The 27,972-nt window shown below is 44.8% G+C and overlaps 1 protein-coding gene and 1 long non-coding RNA gene across 2 annotated transcripts in view; both read right to left on the minus strand.

Moving 5' to 3' along the window:
• Window positions 1-27,972, minus strand: part of LOC111845458 (NLR family CARD domain-containing protein 3-like) — a 79,435-nt gene that overhangs the window by 26,385 nt on the left and 25,078 nt on the right. The gene's annotated exons all lie outside the window — the stretch shown is intronic.
• LOC140582460 (uncharacterized) lies at window positions 7,727-27,760 on the minus strand. Its single transcript, XR_011985431.1, has 2 exons — window positions 27,420-27,760; window positions 7,727-14,329 (listed from the first exon to the last, which is right to left on the minus strand). It is a non-coding gene; the product is annotated as an uncharacterized lncRNA (long non-coding RNA).

A 27,972-nucleotide genomic window follows, 5' to 3' on the forward strand; every position in this document is an offset into this window, starting at 1 on the left:
AGGAGGACAAAAAGGCAAAGCCCCCGATAAAGCAGTGAGGGAAGGGGCTGGAAGAGGGGCACTGTCAAATCCAGGTGCACGTGTCTGTCCATGACTCTGCATGTTCTGCAAAGTCCCTTTGTAAGGTTTGAGTCTGTTGTGGTGTACAATCCATGTTCGTGAATGTGCGGTCCTAGGATCTGTGATCTCGTAAGTCACACCAGGATATCCATCCTTAGTCAGACTTTTCAAAATGACAAACGGCCCTTTCCATCTTGGAGCCAATTTATTCATTTTCTGCGTTGGATCATCCAGGAGAACAAGATTTCCCGGCTCGTGAGGATGAAACACAACTTTCTTGTCATATTGGGCCTTTTGATGTATCTTACTTGCTGTAGAATGTCGAGCTGCATCTGTGAAAGCACGAGTCAAACGCGAAGTAAGGTGAGTGGCATAAGCTGCCGGTGTACCTGGGGTAGGTGAAGTCAGGGCTGGGCTACAGTTCAATATAACATCCAAGGGTAAGTTGGGTTCCCTGCCATGCACAAGAAAAAAAGGGGAAAATCCTGTGCTAGAATGTATGCTGGAGTTGTATGCAAGTTCAACTTGTGGCAAGAACGTGTCCCATTCACCACCAGTCTGTGCAATGTACTTAGCCAGTTGGTCCTTTAGAGTCCTGTTCAATCTTTCTACCATGCCGTCTGACTGAGCGTGGTAAGGGGATGTGCGTGTTTTGGTTATCCCGAGCGCCTTACACAGATACTGTACAAGATCTGATTCAAATTGCCTACCCTGGTCCGTGTGAATAGACTCTGGCAATCCATGTTGCCTGATATAGTCTTCGAAAATGCATTTAGCAACTATAATGGCACGCTGCACTGTAAAAAATGTCCGTAGATTTAACAGTAAAATACCGTATAAATGCTACCGGATAAAACCATATTCCACAAAACATGCGATAACCTTAGAATTTACAGTGAAAAACCGTAATTAGTTTTACAGAGTAAGACCTTACATTTCACAGTTAAAAACATATGAAAATATGGTTTATTGCAGTAAAATTAACAATATACTGCACTGTAATCCCGAATAAGTTGGCAAAACTCAAGAAATTTGAGCAAACACGTCTAGCTCTCCGGAGTGTACGCTCTGCACTTGAATGACCACTAAACTGATGTCCGTGTAAAGCAGCTAACGCTGCAGGAATGAGAGCGGAGGGTAAAACAACTTGAAAGTCCACAGGTGAGTTGGGACTCTGTTTTGACTTCCTACTGAGAATGCCTTGTCGGATAATTAAGTTGGGATACTCATGCCACAACTTTCGTAGTGAGGAGGAACAATGTCTCAGTTTGCCAATAGGGGGCCTACCAGCACTGGTTGTTAACCATGAAATGACTCTACTGAGGCATTCATCAGCCCATTGCTGTTGTTGTAAGCGTCCAATGTCGATAGATAGTGCGTTACCGATGGCAAGATGAATGGGATCGCCGTTTGTGTCTGTGTCAGTGATGGCTACAATCACACCCTGTTCAGTGTCGTCCTGATTGTCTGTACTAGGACGCCTAGACAAGGCGTCAGCGTTGGCATGCTGTTTACCTTGCCTGTGAACGATAGTGTAGTCATAAATATCCAGTTCTAGAATCCATCTACTCTGTCTCCCAGTAGGGTCATTGTCTACTGGGGATTTCTTGAGGCTCAGTAGGGGCTTATGGTCTGTGATCACTACAAAGGAACTGCCTGAGAGAAAGTGCTTAATATGTCTTACGGACCAAACCAACGCAAAAAGTTCACGGTCAAAAGTAGACCATTTTCTTAAGAGTGTGGCTTGCATAAGCAATAACATGTTCTCTATTGTCCCAACGCTGAGCTAACACTGAACCAATGCCCTCTAGAGATGCATCCGTGTATAGCAAGAAAGGCTGAGAAAAGATGGGATGTGCCACGACTGGTGGGTTGGTGAGAGCATGCTTGAGTGAGCGGAAGGCATCCTCACATTCAACTGTCCATTTGAAGATAGCGCCCTTGTGAGTTAATAAGTGCAATGGAGCCGCAATGATGGAAAAGTTTTTTACAAACCTACGGTAGTAGGAGCATAATCCAATAAAGGCTGTTACTTCCGTGGCGGTCCTGGGTGTTGGCCACTTACGTACCTTTTCCAGATTCCTGGCGTCTGGCTGAAGACCTCGGCTAGAGACTACAGGGCCAAGGAAGGTTACATCAGTTTTGGCTAAATGACACTTTTTGGCTTTTAGTTTGAGACCAGCTGAACGAAACCGGTCAAAAACTTCACCAAGGCTCTGCAAATGGTCAGTGAAGGTTCGGCTAAAGACTAGCACATCATCCAAGTATATGAAACAGTCTTTCCAGTGTAGGCCACAAAGGACAAGTTCCATGAGTCTTTGAAATGTAGGTGGAGCATTGGTCAGACCCATAGGCATAACTTTGAACTAGGGCTGGGCGATATCAAATCGCAATTAAATCGCGCATGCGCTATAATCACTAGGGCTTCAGATGACAGGCGCAACATTTGGTGGTGCGCCAGCTTTTCTGTGCTATACGGACATTTATTTACGCCCACAATATAAGCAGCTTAGTATGGCTAAATTATTAATGAGGCTTTGTATCAGAGCATGTGAGCGGAGTGGAACTCACGAGGCTGTTGGCTCCGCCCGCTTCTCCGTTCTAATTCCCACTAAGCCGCTCCGCTCAACACCGCTCCTCACTCCGCTAAAATTTCCTCCCGCTCCAACCATATCGCTTCACGCTCGCTCCAATTTAAAAGAGGGACAAATATTCTGTATGGCTAACAAATGTCACCTTAAACCGAAGCCTTATATCATAAAGAAATATGAGCAATGGTAACATTGCCACTCAGAAAATATTTATTTTTATGCAACATATAGGCAACAACTGACAGGTTTGCAAATGGCATTCCACACAAAAATAGGCTTAACAATAAAGGAATCAGTGGGCTTAATAGCCTAAAGAATATACAGGCTAAGCATCCACGTTTTAAATTCCTCAATTTTTTTCTGTTGCTGCTGCTGCGTCTCTACAAAATAAAATTTCACTGACAGCGTTACGTGAAATTAAAAAAAATCCTATTAGACCTACTTTGAATGACAAAACGAATTTATTTGATTAGCAATATTTACTTTATAGGCTTTTATACTTTAATTTATTTTATAGACTTGATATGCTACAACCATATAAAACTTGCTCAGGTTTTGCTTGCTTCCGCCTGTTCACGTACACTGTAAAGAAATCTATTGTAAAATGTCAGTCAAAAGTCTGGCAGGTCCTGAAGACCAATAGTGGTGATGTATATTTGCATAGCATGACAGGGTACTGCCTTTGTTTAAACTTTTAACCATGATGGTGTTGAATAGGGCAACAGTATAAATTCCCCAGCCACGGTACAAAATAATTCCTGCCACAACAGTAGATAGTTTATTTAAGAAAATAAATATGGGAAAGTCTTCTCAATGCTTATTTTGATGCAGGTTATGAAGTCTGTTATTCTCTGCAGCTTCTGAACCTGCCCATTCTCATAAAGACCAATAGTGCTGATGTACATTTGGTGAAAATGTTTTTCACCATTAACAGGTTTTGTCTAGCACTCCTGCTGCCAGACTTTTGACTGTTATTTTACAGCAGATTTTTGCGGTGTGTGGCAGCCTCATTGCTTTTAGATCACAAGTTGGGACAGAAGAACAAATCAAATCAATTTGCTCATTTAATATTTAAATTTATTAGGCTTGGTTTTTGGAAGCCCATATTTATAAACCCACCGCAACTGAAAATGGAATGCCACATATTACTCTCTCCCATGTATTATTAGGTATGTAACAGCCCAGCCTGATAGCTCTTAATCTCAGGTTCAGTGTCAGCAATCTGATTATTGCCGGTGAATACCAAGGAGTAATCCTACTCTGTTTTGCGTGTGACGTCAATCTTCATCCAGCCTGCTTTGGAAATTTAAACATAAGTGGGCGCAGAGGTAAGTCCAACACTAGACATAAACTCACTGGTCGTTTGGGGTATAGCTCACGTGCCTGAAACAGTTCGCTACGAGAGGAGGACCGCAATATTGCAGCAGTAAAACTTATCTGAATCGATTTTCAAACAAGATTCTACAAGAATGCACTGCTGTGGCAGAAGTTGTTTTTACCGTGGCTGGGGAATTTATACTGTTGCCCTATTCAACACCATCATGGTAAAAAGTTTTAATAAAGGCAGTACCCTGTCATGCTATGCAAATATACATCAGCACTATTGGTCTTCAGGACCTGCCAGACTTTTGACTGACATTTTACAATAGATTTTTTTACAGTGTACGCGAACAGGCGGAAGCAAGCAAAACCTGAGCAAGTTTTATATGGTTGTAGCATATCAAGTCTATAAAGTAAATTAAAGTATAAAAGCCTATAAAGTAAATATTGCTAATCAAATAAATTCGTTTTGTCATTCAAAGTAGGTCTAATAGGATTTTTTTAATTTCACGTAACGCTGTCAGTGAAATTTAATTTTGTAGAGACGCAGCAGCAGCATCAACAGAAAAAAATTGAGGAATTTAAAACGTGGATGCTTAGCCTGTATATTCTTTAGGCTATTAAGCCCACTGATTCCTTTATTGTTAAGCCTATTTTTGTGCGGAATGCCATTGCCAAAACTGTCTGTTGTTGCCTATATGTTGCTTAAAAATAAATATTTTCTGAGTGGCAATGTTACCATTGCTCATATTTCTTTATGATATAAGGCTTCGGTTTAAGGTGACATTTGTTAGGCATGCAGAATATTTGAAGTTTTCTCTTTGTCTTGTGGCTCAAGTTCCACCTGCCAATATCCGCTGGATAAGTCCATCGTGCTGAACCAACAGGAACCTGACAGGCTGTCAAGGGCCTCTGCTGGACGTGGAAGGGGGTATGAATCTTTGATAGTGGCGGTATTAAGCTTCCTATAATCAATACAAAACCTGTAGGTGTCATCCTTTTTCCGTACTAAGACAACAGGAGAGGACCAAGGACTGCAGCTTTCCTCGATGACGTCCTGCTGCAGGAGCTGCTGGATTTGTCTGTCGATCTCCGCCCTGATGTTTGGCGATGTCCTGTATGCTCTCTGCTTGATTGGAGGAGTGTCACCGGTCCGGATGCTGTGCCTAACCAAGCCAGTACGTCCATAGTCCTGATCATGGGCACTAAAGACATCAGAATAGGATAGGAGTAGGGCCTGAAGCTTCTGTCGCTGTTCAGTGGTAAGTGCGGAGTCATCTATGTTAACATCGGGTGGTATCTGCTGTTTAGGTGGCTCTACCGCTGTTGTCACTGTGTCTACCTTTGTCCCTACTAGACAATAGTCATGGTCATCGTCCTGGCCTATAGCATAAAGATCACCCAGTATAGTATTACTCGGTACATGCAAGTCAGAGGTCGTAGGGTTCATAACTCTAAAGTAAGTCATCCCTGCCTGAACGGGAGCTACAGTACGCGCTGCCAATAGACCCCGGCCGTTAGGCGGTCCTGGCTCCATAACTGCAGTGTAGTCAGCTTCAAAGTCAGGTACCCCAATAGTGGGCTGTGCCATAGCTATAACAGTCATCTGTGACAGTGCTGGTACTATGAGCGGGGTGACAGTAGTGGCGCTGCAACTTACAGGAGTAGCCTCTGTAGAATTCAAAAGAGTGACGCTGGTTCGGTTACCTACTTTAAGGACTCCTTCTTTCACGTCTAGGACAGCAAAATGTGTGAGGAGGAAATCCCAGCCAAAAATTACAGGCTGTGTAACATTCCTGACTACCTGCACAGTGTGTGTGAACATTTCACTACCTAGCCTTATGCTCATAGAGAGAGTGCCCAAGTTGTCTAGATAGTCACCAGTCACAGCTCTAGGGATAACTTGAGGTCGCTGCAATGGTTTCATTCTCAAGGAGGGAAGGGACATCCTAAAGGCTTCACTAATAAGTGATATGTCGGAACCGGAGTCAATATACACTTTAGTGGCAACATTTTCAATAATGGCAAGTATGTAGCGTGTGAATGTTTTGTGTCTGGGCTGTGGTGCTGTGTTGGTATGGGCCTCATCACCATAAGCAGACACTTGGCTCTCAGTGCCTGCTACCATTCTTTTCCCTGACTACGGTGGTCGTCATCAAATGTCACATGCTGGTCTCGGTTACATGGTCTGCGTCTGTCTCGGCCTGTGTATGCAGGGAGTGACCTATGTCTACCTGAGTCATAGGGAGTGTCACGGTCACAGTCGTTATAAAGTGAAGGTCTGACACCATGGCAACGAGGCAGCTGCCTGCTACCTGGGCTGTAGGAGCGTTTCTCGTAGCTGGGAGAGTGGTCATGGCGACGAGATGGAGAAGATGTAGGGGTCGGTGAATATCGGCGATCACGGTGGTCTGGCGAACGCCTGGCGTAGCTGTACTCACTCTGTGGCCTGCTGGATCAATAATAGGTGGGCGTAGAGGGGCGAGCATCTCGAACAGGAGACACTGATGGAGTGCGGCGGTATCCCTCTCTGTCTCTTTCACCTCTGAAATAGGTGGATTGTTCATATTCACGTCTGGATGCATGACGTGGACTGGTGTAGTTCTTATCATGCTCTCGATGAGCAACCTGTAGTTTAAGAGCCTGCACATCTTTGGAAAGTTGTTTAATTGCATCAATAAGTTCATCAGATCTCTCCGTATGGCTCTTTTCACGTTAGGTGGAGACCATCGCAGACAGTGGTTCATGTGTATGTAGGGGTGGAGATGAATAGGGTGGGGCTCCTGGTGGAAAAGGAGGAGGAAAAAGTTTTAAAGCCTCTTGTGCACGTTCCCACTTACATGCAACTGCTAGAGCATCTTCCAGTGTTGCTGCACCGTGCTCATGACATTTTGACTGAAGAATTGGGTCCAGTCCGGCCACAAACCTTCTAAAGCGTTCCATAGCAATAGCTGACTCGCCATAATTGGGAAAAGCTTCCAGAACTAACCTTGTCATTTCAGCAGCATAAACTTCAAGAGGTTCTTTAGGCAGACGTTGCCTTGCATTAACAAAAGTTTGGAAATGAAGCAAAAATTCTTTCTTGCCAAAAACATCATTCAGTTTAGCTGTACATTGGTCATAGTCATTTTTCACTTCCGGTGGTAAAGACAGCCAGTAAGCTAACGCATCTCCACCGAGGCGAGTGGGAAGTATTGTAGCGATATCTAGTTGCTGCCTATCTGCACAGGCTTTTACTGCGAGGTCTAATCTGGTTTTCCATAGCGCAAAACTTTCTTCGTTCTTACCATTGCCGTGAAAACATGGTGGCAAATCCACTCGTTAGTGAACTACAACCTTTGAACTGTCCTGTTGAACATGAGCCCCGACGGCACGGGCGGCGGCGCCATCAACGAGGGAGTCGTTGTCCTCAACGTCCGCATCCTACGTCGGCGGCCGCAGCTGCTCCATCATAATGCAAAACCGTCCAACTACAACCACCAGACGAAGCCCGGGACCGCACAAAAAAATATCCACAAATAGCGCTGCACACACGTCCCGGTGAACTCCACCGATGTAACTAGTCGACTGCCGTGGCTAATTAGCGAAGCACGAAGACTAACAAAAACCACCGCTGCCACCAATCTGTAACCCTATTATTTCGACTCTCACCAGTCTCAGAGGCTGTGGATACAAAAAAAACGGGTTACAATGAAGTAAAGAGTATTAATAATGTTTTTGTAGTCGTCCTTGCAGAATAACCACAACTGCAGGACGGCCTTGACTCAGCTTTATTTTCAGCTCCCCCCCTCTTGTGTCGCCTTCCAAACGGCACCCCCAGAACACTAGCACATAGGAACCAAAATAATACAATATGGTAAAGTAGTGTATGAATAAAATAATTACTAGATATAACAAATGTGTCATTATAAAATAATATTACTGCAGTCCAATAATAATTAAATAAATAATTACTGCCTACCATAAATTACCCTTCATACTCAAATAAGAATATCTTTACCCCAATAAAGGTTACATTTTCTTTGTGATAAAGACTGAAAATATATTAAGAGATTACTTTATTTTAATTATATCTCTTCAGTTTTGTTTCTTCTAAAATCAAAATTGTAGTTTTTATTATTTTTTTGTAGCAATTTCTTTGCACAGTTGTTCATAGAGTTTCAAGCACTGTGTTTAATAAAACTGTTTTCAATTCACCTATATTTGCCTGTTTCCTTTTTTTTTTACCTATGGTATCGATTTAGTATCGATACCAAGGTATTAGATCCTAGTATCGTACCAAAGTCAAAATTGTGGTATCGAGCCATCCCTACTGCCCACTATTACTTCCTACCCCCCATGTACACTCACCTAAAGGATTATTAGGAACACCACACTAATACGGTGTTTGACCCCCTTTCGCCTTCAGAACTGCCTTAATTCTACGTGGCATTGATTCAATAAGGTGCTGAAAGCATTCTTTAGAAATGTTGGCCCATATTGATAGGATAGTATCTTGCAGTTGATGGAGATTTGTGGGATGCACATCCAGGGCACGAAGCTCCCGTTCCACCACATCCCAAAGATGCTCTATTGGGTTGAGATCTGGTGACTGTGGGGGGCATTTTAGTACAGTGAACTCATTGTCATGTTCAAGAAACCAATTTGAAATGATTCGAGCTTTGTGACATGGTGCATTATCCTGCTGGAAGTAACCATCAGAAGATGGGTACATGGTGGTCATAAAGGGATGGACATGGTCAGAAACAATGCTCAGGTAGGCCGTGGTATTTAAACAATGCCCAATTGGCACTAAGGGGCCTAAAGTGTGCCAAGAAAACATCCCCCACACCATTACACCACCACCACCAGCCTGCACAGTGGTAACAAGGCATGATGGATCCATGTTCTCATTCTGTTTAGGCCAAATTCTGACTCTACCATTTGAATGTCTCAACAGAAATCGAGACTCATCAGACCAGGCAACATTTTTCCAGTCTTCAACTGTCCAATTTTGGTGAGCTCGTGCAAATTGTAGCCTCTTTTTCCTATTTGTAGTGTAGATGAGTGGTACCCGGTGGGGTCTTCTGCTGTTGTAGCCCATCCGCCTCAAGGTTGTGTGTGTTGTGGCTTCACAAATGCTTTGCTGCATACCTTGGTTGTAACGAGTGGTTATTTCAGTCAAAGTTCTATCAGCTTGAATCAGTCGGCCCATTCTCCTCTGACCTCTAGCATCAACAAGGCATTTTCGCCCACAGGACTGCCGCATACTGGATGTTTTTCCCTTTGCACACCATTCTTTGTAAACCCTAGAAATGGTTGTGCGTGAAAATCCCAGTAACTGAGCAGATTGTGAAATACTCAGACCGGCCCGTCTGGCACCAACAACCACGCCACGCTCAAAATTGCTTAAATCACCTTTCTTTCCCATTCTGACATTCAGTTTGGAGTTCAGGAGATTGTCTTGACCAGGACCACACCCCTAAATGCATTGAAGCAACTGCCATGTGATTAGTTGATTAGATAATTGCATTAATGAGAAATTGAACAGGTGTTCCTAATAATCCTTTAGGTGAGTGTATGTAGTGCTGTTGACACTGTTCTCAACAAAAACAAACAGATGACAATATCAGTAATGAATATTAGCATCAGCAGAGAACATTAGGTAAAAATTAATTGAATTAATTAATGAAACACATAAATAACAGGCTTCTTCTGTACCTATATGGATTCTTTCAATTCCAGTTACTCATATAGATGCTGCTGCACAGTACTGAATGGTCCATGGCTTCAAAGTAACCTGCCACTTTCTCCTGATCTCCTTACCGCAAGAAAACCTACATTAAAATGAATATTATTGTGCAGTCATATTAGGACTGATCATTCTGACATTTCAAGTCTGATGTCACATTGGTGTAGATGACAATATTCAGCATTCATAGCCACAGTACTTTCATTTCACTGTGAAAAATAATTATGTATTATGACAATAATCATGCAAATTGATTTATTAATGTACTGTGGAAGTAAAATTGGACATGGGTAGGCCCGGGAGGGGAGGCATATTGGGTCTGTTATGTCTTAGGCCTCAGGCAAGAAGAGATTGTTTTGAATACTGTGTGACCTCGCTTTGTGATAGCTGCCTGCAGGTGGCTCCGCAGACCCTGAAGAGAGATCAGACCTTGGAGAGGCAGACAGACAGTGGAGCAAAGGGGGGGAGAAACCACCTGCAGGAAGAGACTCGAACCCGCCCTAACTGGTGCACAAAGAGTTATAGCTTAAAATAGTTGCAGTAGACAATATATAAAATGTTACACAATTGAAAATATATAAATAACCATGTTAATCATACTAATCATATGTTAACCATGTATTTGCAGTGATTCAATGAAAATACGTCAATATGTTAATCGTTCATCAATGGAACACCCAAACATTAATAGTGATTCAGTGTCATCAATATTTATATACATCTCTTGAGTAGAGTCTAGAAGCCAAGACTAAATTGAGCAAAACGGGTGGACTTTACCTTGCTACCATGGTGAACCAATGGAGCAGGAGAATTGTGTTTGTTATACGTTTGAGCTTGGTTTGTTGGTGTTTTGTGACCAATCAGGACTTAGAAGTCCTTATTGGGAATTGGGAGTTATGGTTTATCAACTGGTTGCTCTGTGTGCTGGGGGTGACTTGGTACCAAGTGCCAGAGTGTGATGGGAGCGCTTTGCTGAAATTGCTGGAATAAAAGAGATTTTCTTTAATCACCAATCTGAGAGGTCCAGACTTTTATTCTAAGTGACTCTCTGTGTTATCAAAGAGGTTGATTTATAATTTTTCTACCACAGTACTTCTTGCATTAATGCAAAAATGATGAGTGATGCTAGTATCCTGTCAGTGTCATAGGCTGGTAAACATGTTATGCATTTGACTGATGGACATCGTGGGAACATGAGAAAATACACATCTTATTTGACCGTACCACAGGTTATTTATCTGTGAAATGTGATTCCCTGTTTTCTAGTTGTAACATTATTCATGTTGTTGCAGCCAGATGCTGCACAATATAGGGGCATTTGTCTTGAAAATATTCAGTTCACTAACTCTCTCTCTCTCTGTCTGTCTCTCTCTCTCTCTCTATGAGTCTTATACTTCACAATTACCACTCCAAAATGGTGGCCCTGATGACATACTCCAAATCGCCCAATGAGGCATCTAGTCTTTCATATCTGTGGTGTTCATACTACATTTGGCTGTGAATGAGCATGGATGCGGTTGGAGCATGTGTACTGCAATAATATTCCTCCAGACCAGCAGAGGGTAGATGTGTTCTTGATTTCAATGAAGATTATGCAAAAGCAGGAAAAGATGTTTCAAGTCTTCTTACTACGCTATGTTTGATATATGCCAGATGGTCTGAATGGTACAGTGGCTATAGTAGGTGTATGATCCCAAAATAATTTACATTGGTTCTGGTCTGTGTGGCAAATGCAATGCTGGTATTTTTCCTGGAAAATATATTAGCTCAGATTTGTCATCACTTAACATTTGCCTTATCATGGCATCTCTCTCCAGCTCTAAGGAGCCTCCACAAAAAGCATCAATCAATCACTAATCAAGCCTACAAAAACAAACCCCTGCAATAATCCATTTCAGTAACTGTATACTTAGATACTTGTATACTTAGATACTTAGAGTTTACTAAGGTTTCTTATACTTGCCTTATTCAGCACTATCTTGCTGGATAAAAAAAAAAAACAAATATCTTAATAGGCTGTACAATATCATGGTATGCAAATAAACATCCAACATCATTGGTTTACAGGGAAGTGGGCGATACCAGGAGCTGCATAGCAAAGGTGTCACAACTCTCATAACACATTTCCATATACAAAACCCATCAACCAAGATCAGAACGGGTAACCAAACTCAGCTTGCATCGACAAATACCACACGCCACAACCACTATTAGAAAATATACAATTACAGCATCGTTCTAACTTTAAAATCACATATAAAAAAAAAAAAAACATGAAAAACAAGGCTTCCTTTAACTTATTAGCCCACAGGTCTACGATCTTAAAAAAAAAAATAAGAAATCAACACTGAGCGAAAAAAAATTCAACATACGATATGAAGAAAACAAAAAGGCTGAGAGGTCCTTCTTGGTCAGAGTCTTTCTCATGATGGTTGGTAAATCAGGGTGGCTCTAATGATCCTCATATGAGTTCTTGTATGCACATTAAAATGAGGCAGATAGGGGCCACCCATTATGCACCTGTGTGCCACCTATATGGGCTTGGAATCTGGGAAGAGGTGGAGTTACAGTGATCAAACACTCTATAGTGTCAGCTGAACACTATAAGAGCTAATAAAATGTAACATTATACAACAACACTCATTGCACTCTATAAAGTCTTGTAAAGAGATGTATCCAAGATGGCGGCACGCACAGACGCGGCGGCTTCAGGCTCTCCACTTAGGTGCTATGTTTACACAAATATCAAGCAAGCCTACAGATCTGTTCCCCTCCCCACCTGGGTATGTCTGATCACCTTTCCCTGCTTGCTGACCAAGCATACACACCACTTAGGAAAAGGACAAAGCCCATCACCAGAACCATTAACACCTTGTCTGATGAAGCTCTGGCTCAGCTGCAGGACTGTTTTGCCCTCACAGAGTGGAGTATCTTCGAACATGACGACCTAGAGACTCACACAGCTGCAATGTTACACCATGCGTTGGATGGACACTGTCACCGTGGAAACGCGGGTCCGGGTCTACCCCAACTGTAAACCCTGGATGATGGCTAAGGTTCAGGCACTGTTAAAAGCACGTAACTCTGCATACAAATCTGGGAACCAGGATATGTACAGCAGAGCAAGCGCAAACCTCAAAAAAGGCATCAGAGAAGCAAAACAGGACTATTCAAATAAGCTATCGGATCACCTCTCAGACAACAACCCCAGAAAAGTATGGGAGGGCCTGAAACACATCACACAACTACAAAGGCAACGGGACAAAAACGAAAAACATGGACATCTCATTAGCAGAGGAACTAAACCACTTCTTTGCCCGCTTTGAAGAGACTCCAGGGGGTCACTAGAACAGCAGAGAAGGTGCTGCTACTGACTATGGCTCTGTGCAATATCTTGGCAAATGTGCAATTACCAACCTACCCAATAGTGTCACTTATCTATGACAAAAGCCCTTCCCCCTTATTTATTATATTTATGACGCCCTTGCATATACCCCCCAATGTCTCTTGTACCTATACATTGTATATACTGTGTTTATTATTCTTATATCTTGTACTTACACTTTCTTGCATCTTTGTGGTCTTGCCAGCTAATTTCGCTGTCCAGGCAACTGTACAATGACAATAAAAAGTCGTGAAGTCTTGAAGTCATCCTGCTTCTCTATCACGGTAGTGATGAGACGAACTGACAGTGTGCGTAGGCAGGGAAAACAACAACACCCGCAAGTAACTAAAATTGCAGCAAAAGTAGCAATGGATAATAAAAGCGAACCCATTAAGCCTTTCCACTGTCCGAAGACCGAGGTCAGCCAAGCATCCCAGATGTTATTGATTCCAGAGTGTGTATGCATCGTTTTGGAGAGGGTCCGGAGACCCTCGAGTGCCCTGGTCACTGAGCTGTCTGGTGCTGTGTTATTAGGAATGTAAGTACAGCATACTTCCCCAAACATAGCGCACACTCCCCCCTTTAGGACTCTGAAGAGTTCCACACACAATCCTGTCCATCCAGCCTAGGAAGGAGGGCAAAAACCCTGAGCTTCAGGGAAATTCCACTCCCAGCCCGCCACAGGCGCGGCCCCCCTTCGGGGTCCATGGCTGGCATGGCTCACAAACCACTAATCATTAACACTTTAAGAATTACACATAACACACTTGTTTCCCCCAACATTCCCTTTTTATCTTGATCTTCATCCTGGTCCTAGTGTTGTCTGGCAGTGGATGAGGTGCTTTTGTTCTTTCTGGTCATTGGAGCAGGGGTGGACTACCCTGCTCTGGTTGCTCAGGTCAGGGGATTATTCTGCCCCTTCTGTTGAGACCTGAGTTGCGTCTAGTTCAGCCGAACTGACGCTCTGGGTTCCTTCCCTCAGGGCCTCCTGGATCTCTGCTGTGGTTCTCCCTGGGTCCTCTGCAGCCGCGCACTGGCTCCAGTGAAACCACGTGTCGCCTTTGCCTTTCAGACGAACCGCGTGTGACGTCCTCTCCGTAACCTGGAAGGGGCTAGTCCACCTGGGCTCTGACCACTTCCGTTTGATGACTTTCAGGAGGACCCACTCCGCCGTGTGTGGTTTGGCCGGCTGGTTCTCTGGTCTCGCCTCCTGGATCTGTTTAGAAAAATCTGCAACGAGACCTTGCAAACAATCATAATATGCCCTAGGATTTTGCTCCCCCTTCTCGTTGGGGGTCCAGGTTAACCCTTTCTGGGGTCCTGGGAACTGCCTGCCTGAAGCTCAAAGGGGGTGAACCCGGTCCCCCTGTTTATGGAACACCTCACTGACATCATTGTCAGTGGTAAAGCGTCAACCCAATTAATTTTGGTCTGCGCGCAGATTTTTGCCAATTTTTATTTTATTGTTAGGTTCATTCGCTCCACTTTTCCCGGGGACTGCGGATGATACACAGTTGCGAACACATGTCTCAATCCCAATGCTTTCTCCACCGTCCGGAGGTCCTCGTTCTTAAAGTGGGACCCATTGTCAGATTCTCTAACATTTGTCTCACCCCTGCATGACCCACCCCGTGGGCTTCTGCCAAGATTGTCTGGCGAAGGCCTGGGGGAAGGGCTTCCCTTCCTTACTCTGCCACAGCCCCTCCTTCTGCTAGTTTCAGGGCCTCGATAACCGCTATCACCTCGGCTCTCTGGGCTGACTGGGCTCCTTCCAGTCTTTCTGCCTTCAAGGTCACATAGTCCTGGCCTTGTCTGGCCACCACTGCATACCCTGCCTGCAAACCTCCTGTGTCTGTTCTTCTCTTGCTATCATACTTTCCCCTCTTCCTGCTTGAAAATAACTTTGCATATTTGAGTTAGACACCCCATGTACAACTTCAACTCATAAACCTTGCTTTTTTTTCTTTTCATAGCACTCCCCCCTTGCGCAATGGTCAAGACCATGCACATGCATTATTAAGGTGTCAACCACACGACAAAGGCACAACCAAAAATCCATCACGGTTGTGAAACAGACCATGAGTGTCCTTAGCATCCCCTTTGTTTCCACACAGAGGCCTCATAAGGGCCCCCCCTCCCGTGGCTGAACTCACCCCCTCCCGTGGCTGAACTCACCCCCCAAGTATGCAGCCTGTTCTTATCAGTATTGCAGCTTAGCTTTGGGCACCTCAAGCCCCCCTTTCGCTAAGACCTTCAGCAACGGCGGCTTCAGTGCCTGTGCATATAACACAGAGCAGATCACCCACATACTGTATCACTGGGCTTCTTTTTTTTAATTTATTTATTGCCCACCACCACCCCCCCTCTTCGGAGGACAACTTTATTTTACATTAAATTCAGGAGCAAAGAGTGTGGCCACTCCGAACTCACCAGTACCGTGGAAAAAGGAAAAGAAAAAGAAAAACAGGGGGGATACAGAAACAACAAGCGTAACAATATCAGGCATCAATCACCATGGGGAGAGAAAAAAAAAAGGTATACAGAAATAATAACACTAATAATGTAGGTGGGATGGAAAAAATTAAGTATAGAGGAATACAGAATACAAACAAGCATAAGAAACATAACACTCATCAAACAACAAGAATTATAACAACATCAGTGATAATAATAATAATTAATAATGTGACAAATCGGTATTATATATACACTCACCTTATTAGGATTATTAGGAACACCATACTAATACGGTGTTTGACCCCCTTTCGCCTTCAGAACTGCCTTAATTCTACGTGGCATTGATTCAACAAGGTGCTGAAAGCATTCTTTAGAAATGTTGGCCCATATCGATAGGATAGCATCTTGCAGTTGATTAGATAATTGCATTAATGAGAAATTGAACAGGTGTTCCTAATAATCGTTTAGGTGAGTGTATGTAGCATACACACACGTGATCGTACCCTTATATATGTATATTTCAATTCCTATATCTATAACATACCCTAAAAAGTAATAATAATGATATTGATCGCTCAACCATTCTCGTATGTATGTGCAAGTGTAGGTGTGACCTGATTTGTCATTGGATGTGCTGGCATTTGATGCCGTCAGGGGAAGTGACAGCACCACCCCCCCCCCCCCCCCCTCAAGGCCCAAGGCAAAGGCAGGAGAACCAGGCAACCGAGGTCACCCCGCCGCCCCCCCGGCACAAGGTCCCACAGCCACGCATCCCCGAGACAACCACCCACCCAACCCGAGAGGGAGCCCGCGAGGGACTAAGGGGGCGCCAACCCCCGTAGTACAGGGAAGCCTGCAGAGGGAGGACGGGCGGCGAGCCCCCCAGCCCCACCCGCAACCCCCCCACCGAGGCAGGCGGGTCCAGGGCCGAAGGGCCCCACCAACCGGGACCACCAACCCCCCCCCCCCCCCACGGTGGACGGCCCCCCACACACCGGAGGGGCCCCAGCCCCCCCAGCCCGTCCCCTGGCAGGACGGGCCGCCGCCCACCGCAGCGACCTGGCACGCCTCCCCCCCAACACTGCAGGATGATCCAAGGGGGGCCCATACAAAGAGCCCCCCCCCACCTGGGAGCGGACCCGCGGTGACCGGGGAGCGGCAGACCCCCCACCCAGCCCAAACCGAACCCCCAATCCGCCTAGCAGGACCCAGAGCGTCCCAAGATTTCCCGGACTGCCCGCCAGGGCCCCACCACGGCGCAGCAGAGCCAAGCACCACCCGGCCCTCGGCCCAAGAGAGGAGGCCGCCCACACCCGCCCGGGCCGCCCGAACCCCCCCATGAAGGATCTTCCACCCGGCGGGCCACCCCACCCACGCAGGGCCAGAGACAGAGAGTTAGGGCCCCCATCCCCTCCCCGACCCATGTTGGTGTGAAGTGTGCATGTACATGGTTGAGAGAGTTGTGTGTTTATGTCTACAATGCATTAAAATTAGTGGGTGCAGTTCGGGTATGAGGGCCCCACCACTGGCAGATGGTCCCCCATCCCCCTCCCCGCACCCCCTAGGCCCTAATGTAATATGGACTGTGTATATGACTAAGGTGCAAAAAGTGGGCGAGCAGTTGAGGCATGGGCACCCCACCACTGGCAGACAGCAGAGCCCCACCTGCCTCAACTCACCTCCTCAGCCCTAGTGTCATGTGGTGTCTAACATGCAAGTAAAAATTGAGGGGCAGTGTCTCGGCGCACCTCCCCACTGCCCCTGAAGGCCCTAGTGTTGTGTGAAATGTGGTGTTGGGCCCAGGGGCGCAATAAGGGCGTGCCAGGAGTGGGCCCCCCCCGGCACCGAGGTCAGATCCCCGACTGGCCCCGATTAGTCCCCATCCCCGACCCCGCACAGCCGGCAGGGACGGCCAACCGAGGTGTTCAGGGGCGGGGCGCCACAGGCAGCCCGGCAGCAGGGAACCGCCCCCCCCCCCCCCCCAGGCGCAGACCGGGAGAGACCCACCCCACCCCGCCCGATGAGACCCCAGCTAGCAGCCAAGGACAGGACAACCCCAGACCCTCCGGCAAACGGGGAGCCGGTCCAGCCAGGCAGGGTGACCCCCGGCCACCCCAGGCGAGGCAGAGGCTACCCCCACCGCCCCCCCCGAACCACCCCACAGCGCCCGAGGGCCCCGCGCCGGAATCGCCAACGGCAGACAACGACGCACCCCCACCAGACAACGGGCCCGGGCAGACCAGGCCCCCCAGCATGCGGGCGACCATCCGCCCAGGAGCCGGAGCATCGGCCACAGCAGATGAGAACCCATGCCCCCAAACCCACGCACCCCAGTGCAGCGGCCCAGGCGGAACCCAGAGGCCCCACCCCCCGGTCCCCCCCCAGCGCGACACCCACCCTGCGGGGGCAGAACCCCCCATCCCCCGCGCCACCCCCAACAGGCCAGGCCAGCGCCCACCCAGAGACACTGACCACGCGCCCTCAGCCAAGAGAAACACCAGAGGACCCCAACAACCCAGCCCCCAACCCGGGACGGTGACGGCAAGGCCCCACCACCCCTGATGACATTACATTAAAAAATTAATTATTGGAGTCCAACTATCTTCAAAATCGATCAAATGATTTTTCTTACAGGTAGACATCCTCTCCATGGAAACATAATCCAAGAGTAGATTTTTGAACAGATTTATGTTTAAATTCTCCTTTGACTTCCAGTTCAGAAGGATTGTTTTCTTGGCAACGGTCAGTACTGTGAGAAGCATGCAAGATTTATTCGTGTCCATATTAATGTTAATGAGGTCCCCAAGCAGGCAGAGTGAGGGCGAGGGTGGGATGGGATGCCCTGGTGCCTGTGCTTCTTAAATTCAATCCATCCAAATCTGCCCTAAGCATGTGTTCACATCCTTGCAGTATCCTCGCGTGGATGAACTGCTGACCCCTATAGGTGATCGCAAACAAACACTGTGACTGTTGTGTTAGGGACACCCTGAAAAATGCCATCTACAAATCCACAACTGTGAACCACTCTGCACTGGGTGGCACATCTGTTAGCAGGGTGTGAGGACTGGGATCTCCCACTGATTGATCCTCCACTAACTATTTCGCTGCACACAAATCATAAACTAACCTCCACATTTTGCCTGCTGCCAACATTCCTCTACACTTTATTTCCCTTCACACTGCACTCCTATCATGCTCCACAGCCACAAACCTCTTAAGTCTCCTACATACTCTGCACTCAACTGACTCTCACCAACTCACCTTCGGTAGCAGCCTGCATTCCATCACACTGAAATCTCTCCATCGCAACAAACAAGTATGTTTGTTCTATGTCCAATTCAGCCTATTGCTATATTGTTCCTGTATAAACGGGCCCCACTGTTCTAGAATTTCCCCAACTTTATCAGTAACATCTTCAATCCATGAACTATGCTGTCCCCTATTGAACAACAAATTTTGTCGCAGAAGGCTGTTCTGTCCACTGAGCACCTCTACGCCCCCCTCTGTACATTTTATGTCTATCTGCAGCTGACACAAAGCATCTCTGCCTGACAAATTCACTGGGATATGCTCTAATATTAGTATGGGCATATTTACATGTTTGTAACCTATCTGAACTTCCACTAAACAAGATTTTGGAACATACAGGTGTGTCCTGGCTGATCACAGCTCCAGCACACCAGCTGAACCAGCCTGTTCCCCAGTCTCTCCAGAGTCTGGGATCATCAAATTTGTGGGTAAATGGGTGCCCTTTGAGGAAACCCCCATCCATTGTATCTACTCACTCTGTTACAATTAGGGACCGGAGGCCAATTAGTGTCCTGGGGGGCCCCAGCGACAGGAGACTGTCGGCTGTCCACAGGCTGCCCCCGGGGCTTGGAGAGACCACTGGTGCCTGGACTTTTTTCTTTTTTCCGGTCACCTCCTCCAGCTGCATCTGATTCCATTTCTTTGCCAGTTCCCTCTCACGCTCTTTAGCACAGTCCTCCTCCTCTCTGTACAAGTCAATAGTATGGATCAGCTGCTCACGGTACTGCTCCTCAGGCATAGTAACGAGCCCCACAACCTGCCTTAGCCTGCTTCTCACTGGCTTAGGGAGCGCGTCCTGCAGTGCCCTCCAGTACAGACCCCTAAATGCCGGATTCTGCAGGTCCTGCTCTGTCTCAGTGGGCCACCGCTTTTCTTGAGCTTGCAGATAGGCAGCTGGGCTCTCCCCCTCCTTGATGGGCTCCACCTTCATTTCAACCACATTCAGCCATGGAGGAAACATTAGTCGCAGCTGATGCCAGCAGTTAGCACGGTAACCGTCAAAGTGACATGCATCATTCACAGGAGTCCCTGTCGCCGCTGCCAGGCCACTGCTTTGCAGCAGTCTCTCCATTCCGTCTACCCCCAAAACGCAAGCCAGAACCGCCTTTATGTCCCCAATCGCCAGGAGCCGACCCATAGTTTCCTTCTCAAATGCTTTTATCCATTTTCCGGCCCCTTCTGCCAGGACTGGGAGTCTGAGAATCAGGCCCTCCAGATCCTGTCCTGCCCACGGCACCTACTGTGTCTGTGCTCCGTTCACCCTCAGCGGAAGCATCGGAGTGTACCTGGTGGGGGGCTTCACAGCTCTCCTGCTTCTCACTATTCTATGATCTGCATTATCCTCCTCTACTCCTTCCTTACTCTCTGTTTCTGTCTCCTTCTCCTGAAACTGACTCCATCCTTTAGATGGAGGGTTAGGGTTGTCCAGCAAATGCACCAGGCGAGTCAGAGGCTACCCCCACCGCCCCCTCCGAACCACCCGTACCCCACCTTTATCTCACTCCCTTGTTTCTCAGACCCACATGCCTGGCCTTCTGTTCTTCTCTCACTCCGTCGCAGTACTTCCTGCACTGCCTGCCGCAGCAATGCACTCACTTCCCTGTATCCATCTAAACAACTTGCCGTTCCGTTCTGCTCCCTACTTCCTTCATCCTTCTGTGTCACCTCACCTCTGAATTCTACCTTCCCCTCTATTACTGGAAACTGACGCTTGTATGAAGGGGGGGGGGGGGGCTTCCACTAACGGACACTGACTTTGATATGACAGTGGCCATATTTATTCCTGCCTCATCTCTTCTTTCTCACCCCCCTTCTTCTCATTTAGTGCCTTTCTCATGGCTTTCTGCTCCCTTCTCCAGGCCTCTCCCTTTGCTTTAAATAACCTCAGTACCTCCAGTTCCTCACTCCTTTTCTTTTTACGCCTTTCTGTGTTCTTATTAGCCTTATGATACTTTATCAGAGTCTCCATCTCCTCACACACTGCCACATCCCATGTGCCCCCTTTAGGCCACTTAGTTACCAGGGCCTTTGTTCTATTCCCCCACTTTTTAGACATCTTTTCTATCCTCGCTTTAAGCAGGGGGTGCTCTCTCCCCAGCCGCTGTACTGGTGTTTCTGCTGCCTTTACCGGGGCCTGCATTTTAATGCTTTTCTGCACTCTACTGTCACTTGAACTGTTTTCCTCACAGTCAACCCGTGCTCTATTCTTTTTTTTTTTTAATTCTCTCCCTGACTGTAGCTACTTCACCTTGATGTGTGGCTCTAAATTATTTATTATTATTTTTATTATTATTATTATTTATTTTCTACTTATTTCCTCTCCTAACTAAAATCCCTAACACTGCACCCAATTATCTACGGGCACACATATACTAAAACCTCTTGTCTATAAACTGTTATTTTTCTCACAAAGATGTGCTTTAATACCCTTTATCTTTAAACTTAGTCTCTATAATCCATAAAATCTATTAATCACAATATTTTATTCAAATACATTATTTTAAGATTTATCAAAGTTCTAAATTTACCAACCCGCACTTCCACTACTGTCAATGACGTTTTATGGAAATGCACAAATGCTCTATCCAGACCCCTGCTAACTTGATCTCTTCTACTTTGTACTTATTTCTGCTTTATACATCTTTACTTGCAACTTATCCGTTGAACATATACGTGGGCTTCCCCTGATTTAGCCCAAAACTGCATACGTAATTATTTTCCCCACTTCTGCATCAAATTAGCGCTCGCTCTCTGGCGTGCTGCTTCGTCCCTCTGACTAGCATGCTCTCTCTCCTTTTTCCACAGTAATTCTCCCAGTGAGCGCTTATCCTCTACTCGACACCCGGCGCTTCGAACCGCCCCACACATACGCTCCCCGGCATCAGCTACCTCCTTCTCCTTATCTCCTTCAGCACTTGCCCCTTCTATGGCTTCCTTCACCACCTGGATCTGCCTTACTAGTGGCTTCCACACTGCATTTTCCGGGGGTGCCCATCCCCCGTCATCTAGCTCCCAATCAAACTCACGGTCCATTTTTAATCTGTCCTGACTGTTTAGATCCCTTGTCTAGCAGCCCTTCTGCCTCCAGATGTGGGTTCAGCCACCCACACTTAGTAGGTATGTGACTAAAAAATGAGACTTCCTGGAGCTGTAAGAAAACTGGCATTACTGGAAAGAGCATGAAATAAGCAAAAAAATGGTCTTTGAATTTTGGTTCTAGCCCAAATATTAAGGAAGTTATGATATTTTGAAGATTAGAAAGTCGGCTCAGTTTTGACCCCTTCGTTTTAATGGAAAACAATAGAAATGAGTGTGATCACTTTTCTATGTCAAATAACTAAGTGCACACTTAAAAAGGTCACAGTTCCCTTAAAAACTGGCAGACATCTAAAAGGTTGGTATCACTTTGTAGCTAATTGAAAGCACAATAAGATAATAATAATTAATTAGTTAATTATCAATTAATTAATTTAATTAATTGATAGATTGATCAATTAGGCGCGATTTATCCACGCACAATTGTTTTACAAAAATGGCCATAACTTCCTTAATATTTGGAATATTCAAATGAAATTTTTACCAAAAGAAATTTGAATAGCGATCTTCGGGTGACAGCGGTACTACACGCCCCCGATGCAGGTAAAACAAAGTTAGATGACATGGTTTACTTTTTTGCCGATTTAACCTAATTAAAAAAACTTTAATACTTCCGACAATGGACGTTTTGAAGAGAAGACAGATTACGGATTTAGCCAGGACTACTTTTTAACTAGAATTTTTATGCCGCCGGCAGAAAATCACCAAGCAATGTCATTATGATATAATCGATTATGTTCTCACTGCATCGATGCAGAATCGTCCACGTCTGCATCGCAATGCATCGATTATGAGATTAATTTCAACACCCCTACTCAGCACAATGTCATTCTAGTAATAGATTATCAAAATATAATAAGCAGGTCTACTATTTTTGATACTATTTTGTGGTCTTTGTATGCAGAAAGTGTAATAACAGTCTGCAATGTCAGTTCTGACCACTTCGCCATCTTGAAAATTTCTGGTTCGACAGAACATTTTCCGCAATCAATTTCATAGCTTCGGAATCTTCGTATGGCCTTCAAAATTAGCATACATATGCACAAATACCTATAGATTTGATTTATATAAGTCTAAAAAACATTTGTGCCCACCTTCATCCCAAATTTTGCGCGTTTTTTTGGCTAAATTTCGGATCACAACTTCAAGCTGTTAGTAAAATGGTTCATCTTATTTCCATTGGAAAAAATTCGAAAAAGAGGCTGATCGTGGGTGAATCATCTACGTTATAAGGGGATTCCCGAGGTGATTTCCCATTCCCAGCTAATAAGAGAGCAAGTTTTCTAACACGTTCAAAAACAGCGCTCAGCTAAAATCTATTTTTAGCGTCACACGGATCTGGCGTCATGATTAGGTCAGCGCAGCGCTGGATAGTCGCGTACCTACACTTAGTACACCTCCTTATCCTAGTCGAATGTCCTACTAACAAACACCACCAATACATAAATCAACAACTTCTAAAACAATAAGACTATATTCAAAGCAGTTTACTGTGGTGTCCCTCCTGAACAGGGCATGCCCCACGAGCTCAATCCCAGTCAGACAGGCCCGCTCCCAGCCGAAACCCCCCTGATCCCCAGCAATGTCAACTTGGAAGGGGGTGTTCTGTACGCACAACTGAGACAACCCAGGTGGGAGTCAGCTTATCGACCGCACTACCGGTCTGACTCGACCAGGGCCGGCAAAATAGCCTTTAGGCGTCACCCACCCTCCCGAGAGTCCAAGCTAGGGGTGTTCTTAGAACTCACCCTAGGCGAGGTCCTGCTCGGCAGTTGTAATGAACGCCCGAGGTACCTGTCGGCCCTGCCCGTACTGAGTCAGCGGGTGCGGCCGGGCTGGCACGCTTTTGGGCATCCAATTGCTGAGAACTCCCCTTCGGTTCTGACAAACTGTAAGATCGCAAGCAGTGACAGCAGAGCCACGGGCAAGTTCAACCAACAGAGAGCGAGTGATAAGCACCCAGGACAGGAAGAACCCACAACGTTGCTCACACACAAATCAGTACAACTACACACAAATAGTTTTGAGACTCCTCGTCTCGGGATTCCAACCCGGTACTTTTGGGTTTCTAACCCAGGGACTCCAACCCGGTACTTTTGGGACTTTACTCCAGGGACTCCAACCCGTTTTAAAGAGGGGGACCTTTTTCCCTCTTGCCAAATTAGTGATTTGGGGGTCCTGAATTCCCCGGGCCTCTAGCCCAGCTTTTCTACCGCTCGTCAGCAAGTAGTGGCTTTGCCACACCAAGGACAATGCGGGGGTCCCGTACCCTCCGCTCCTTAAAGTTCTATTTCCCTGTGGGGGTCCCGTACCCGTTCTACTTCCTCACACACGATGCCTGCACACAATCCCTAGACACAATGCATACACAATACATAGACATACCCAATATATAAACACAGTGCGTGCAACCTCTCCTCCGTCTTACACTCTAAAAAACGCTGGGTTGTTTTTTCAACCCAAATGCTGGGTTGAGACTGCTGGGTAACAAAGTTGGGTTGATTTAACCCAATTTGGGTTGAAAATCGGTCTTGATCTATAACCCAGCAGTGCTGGGTTGGGAACGCGGACGTGAAAGAGAGCACGCACGTCACGTCAACATCCAGGGACATCAGCGAGAGTTGACAGAGTTTTGCGCCGTCTTTAGAGGGAAGCCAGTGAAATTCTGTCTGAAACGTAAGTTATTCAGTGTGTATTTAACAATGTTCATAATAAATAAAACATTTGCTTTACTGTATAATATATATACACGCAAATTTTAGGCTTTCGGTCAGTTGAACTGAGATTACCTAACGACTAAGCGACGGCCGATCTCTTGCTCAGTGGACGGGAAAGCGCGCGTGACATCGTCATCGGAGGGAGCTTGGAAAGGATAACGTAAAATTTTTAAATATTACTTTTGTATATGTTAAATCTACTTTGTTTATTATTAATGATTTACTGTGTTAGATACGGTTTTGATATAGCGGAGTTTACTTAACTAATTTGATTTTGTCAGCACATCCACATAAATTTCCCGCTCTGCTTGTAAGGTACATTTCGTTCAATTCGTTTGACTTAGTTGTACATTCGACAGCAAACGATGTTAATTTACTACAAACATGTAATTTCTTTAATCCTGTAAATGGTTTGATGCAGGCGGGAATGTCTGAGCTCAGCTCAGGCTAAAGGAGGCTTGAAACTAAGCATGTTCGACGGACATTTTCTAAGCATAGTGCTAAGGCCATGGTCAGTGGTTAACTAATGCTGATAGCTTGGTGTGTTATGGTCTTTAATGCTCCTAAAGGTTTTTTAGGTGTTCTGAAGGTAGCTCTAAGGATATTTAACTTTTACACATTTTTGAGTTCTTAATGAATCTATACCATTTCTTTTTTATTTATTTTTCCTTTTTTCAGATTGGGACCAATATGGCTGAGTACCTTCGTTCAGAAGAGTCCATTGAATTTTCTTATGTTCTCATGCTTGGAGACAACCACTGCTTTCAACCCTTTGCTATAATAAATGGCACAGCATTTGAGCAAAGTACATTACTTGCTGCAGTGGACGTTTGAAATGTTTTCATATTTTAAATACATACTGTATTTTCTTGGAAGTAAATTTGACTTCAGTCACTTTATATCTCAGGATATATTGATGTTTGCACATAATTGTTAATGGGAAAGTTATAAAATGTTTTCCTATTTTTTCCTAATCTTAAATTTGTATTTTCTTAAGTTTTTTTTGTTTGTTTGTTTTTTCAGTCAGTTTGATGCCGTTTCATTATTACTTCTACATATTTTTTTTTTCTACATTGCAGTTGATGATTTATATATATCAGGATATGTCAATGTTTATGCACAAATTTGTATTTTAAAGTTAATCTTTCTGACTTCAGTCAGTTAGATGCTTTTTCATTATTACTTCTACATACTTTTATTTTTCCTCTACTCTGCAATTACATTGCAATTGATTCTTACTGATGATTCCTGTATATCTCAGGATATATTAATGTTTATGCATGATGTAAATGTTATGAAAAGTTTTCATATTTCAAATTGTGTTTTTCTAAAGTTAATTTGTCTGACTTCAGTCTGATGCATTGTTACTGACTTCAGTCACAGTGTTTCTGTGATAGTTTGATACATTTTAATAGAAATTGTCTTAATGCTGAGGTGGAGATGGGAAAAATGTCTTAAATTCATATGGACACATTTTTTACATGTTTTGTCATAAATAAAATTCCATTACTGAAGTATGTATTGCTGTAGAATTGTTTTTATTTTAGTAATTTTAATCACCAAAGTTTCTAGATTAAATTTCTGACCCATTTTTGGTTACATTCAACCCAGCAGTGTAGTCATTTTTAACTAATAGTTGGGTTAAAAATCACAACCCAGCATGCTGCACTGTAAAATTTTGTCATGTAAAATTACAGTAAATTACTGGCAGCAGTTTTGCCAGTAAAATGCTGTTTTATTACAGTATTTGTACTGTAGAAATAGACTACAGTACATTGCTGTATTTTGATATACAGTTTATTACTGTGATTTTGTACTGTTTACTGTATTTTTTTTTTTAACCAAACGCAATAAAGTGCGACAGAACGGTTTTGTTTTCAAAAGTGTGTTGATTATCTAATTTACATCTGAAAAAGGCGAATGCTGCATAAATAGAATGTTTACAATACCTGATGATTGTGGATTCCACAAAAAATAGATGATGAACAAAACAGCATAGCATTCCATATCCTAAGTACACTGAAAAAAATGAAACATTGGATCAACTTAAAATATTACTTCATTTTTTCTCACTTAATTTTTTCAAGTCAGTTCAACTTAAAGTAGTCAATCTAATACACAGGTGTCAAACTCCAGTCCTGGAGGACCGGAGCCCTGCACATTTTTGGGTTTCCCCTCATTTAACACACCTGATTCAACTCCTTGTGCTAATTACCACACAGTTCTTGAGCTGAATCATTTATGGTGGAACAGGGAAGGGACTAAGCTACACAGGGCTCTGACCCTCCAGGACTGCAGTTTGACACCCTTGCCATAGAGTGTTATTTTAATATTTTAAGTTGATCCAATGTTTAATTTTTTTCAGTGTAGAGAAAATACCAAAAGCCTTTGCGATTTACAGTTAAATACTGTATACTGTGGTGTATTAAACTGTAAATACAATATTTACAGTTACATATTGTAAATCACAGTGATGCTGTTTCTTTTACAGTAATGTGCAGTATTTCAAAAAAACAGTAGGAAACTGTAAAAAAAATCCTGTAAATTTACATCAATTTGTTACAGTGTGGGTTAAACGTGTAACCCAACTTGTTGGGTCAAAATAACCCAGCGTTGGGTTAGTCCCTTTTTTACCCAGCGCTGGGTTACCAAAATAACCCAAAGTGTAATTTACCGACAGGCCACTGGACACTTCAAACTGCTCAATTTGGCATATCCAATGTGCAGATTTAGATATAACAGGCTCTGCTTACCTCTTCTGGTTGGGCCCTGCAGTTCTCTGTGTCCAAGTAGGCTGCGTGAACACTTAGCCGAATCTTGCGAATCTCCTGGTGATCCCGGACGAGCCCCCAAATTGTTGGAGTATGCCATCTCCACCGGGTCCGTGGATGAGAAGAGATTCACCGCTGACACGGGGAGAAGTTGCAAATCACTGGTTTATTCTCTTGACTGATTATAATCAGGGAGCGACCATCTGACATACATTCAGCATGTACAGGAGGAAGCTCTGCCATATGTATCAGCTGTATCCCTTTTAAAGCCCTTTGGGCATCTCCCCCCCTCTCTCGGTACCTTCCGTCTACGTGACAACCACATGTTTGACATTTGCTCTAGTTAGTCGGTTAGTACTTGTCCTTCTGGAAGGCTAAAAGATAAAGGGGCCGCTGACGTTTTCTGTCGCTCCCTCTATCTGTTCCGATTAGGTCCCCCTGTCCTGCCGGAGCCAGTCAGTTCTTGTTTCAGTTAACTGCATTTTTTAGAATGAACCCCCCCCCCCTTTTCATCATGCCCTGCTTTAAGCTATAT

Source organism: Paramormyrops kingsleyae, chromosome 24 (assembly GCF_048594095.1).
Source record: "Paramormyrops kingsleyae isolate MSU_618 chromosome 24, PKINGS_0.4, whole genome shotgun sequence".
In the NCBI taxonomy this organism is placed as follows: domain Eukaryota; kingdom Metazoa; phylum Chordata; class Actinopteri; order Osteoglossiformes; family Mormyridae; genus Paramormyrops; species Paramormyrops kingsleyae.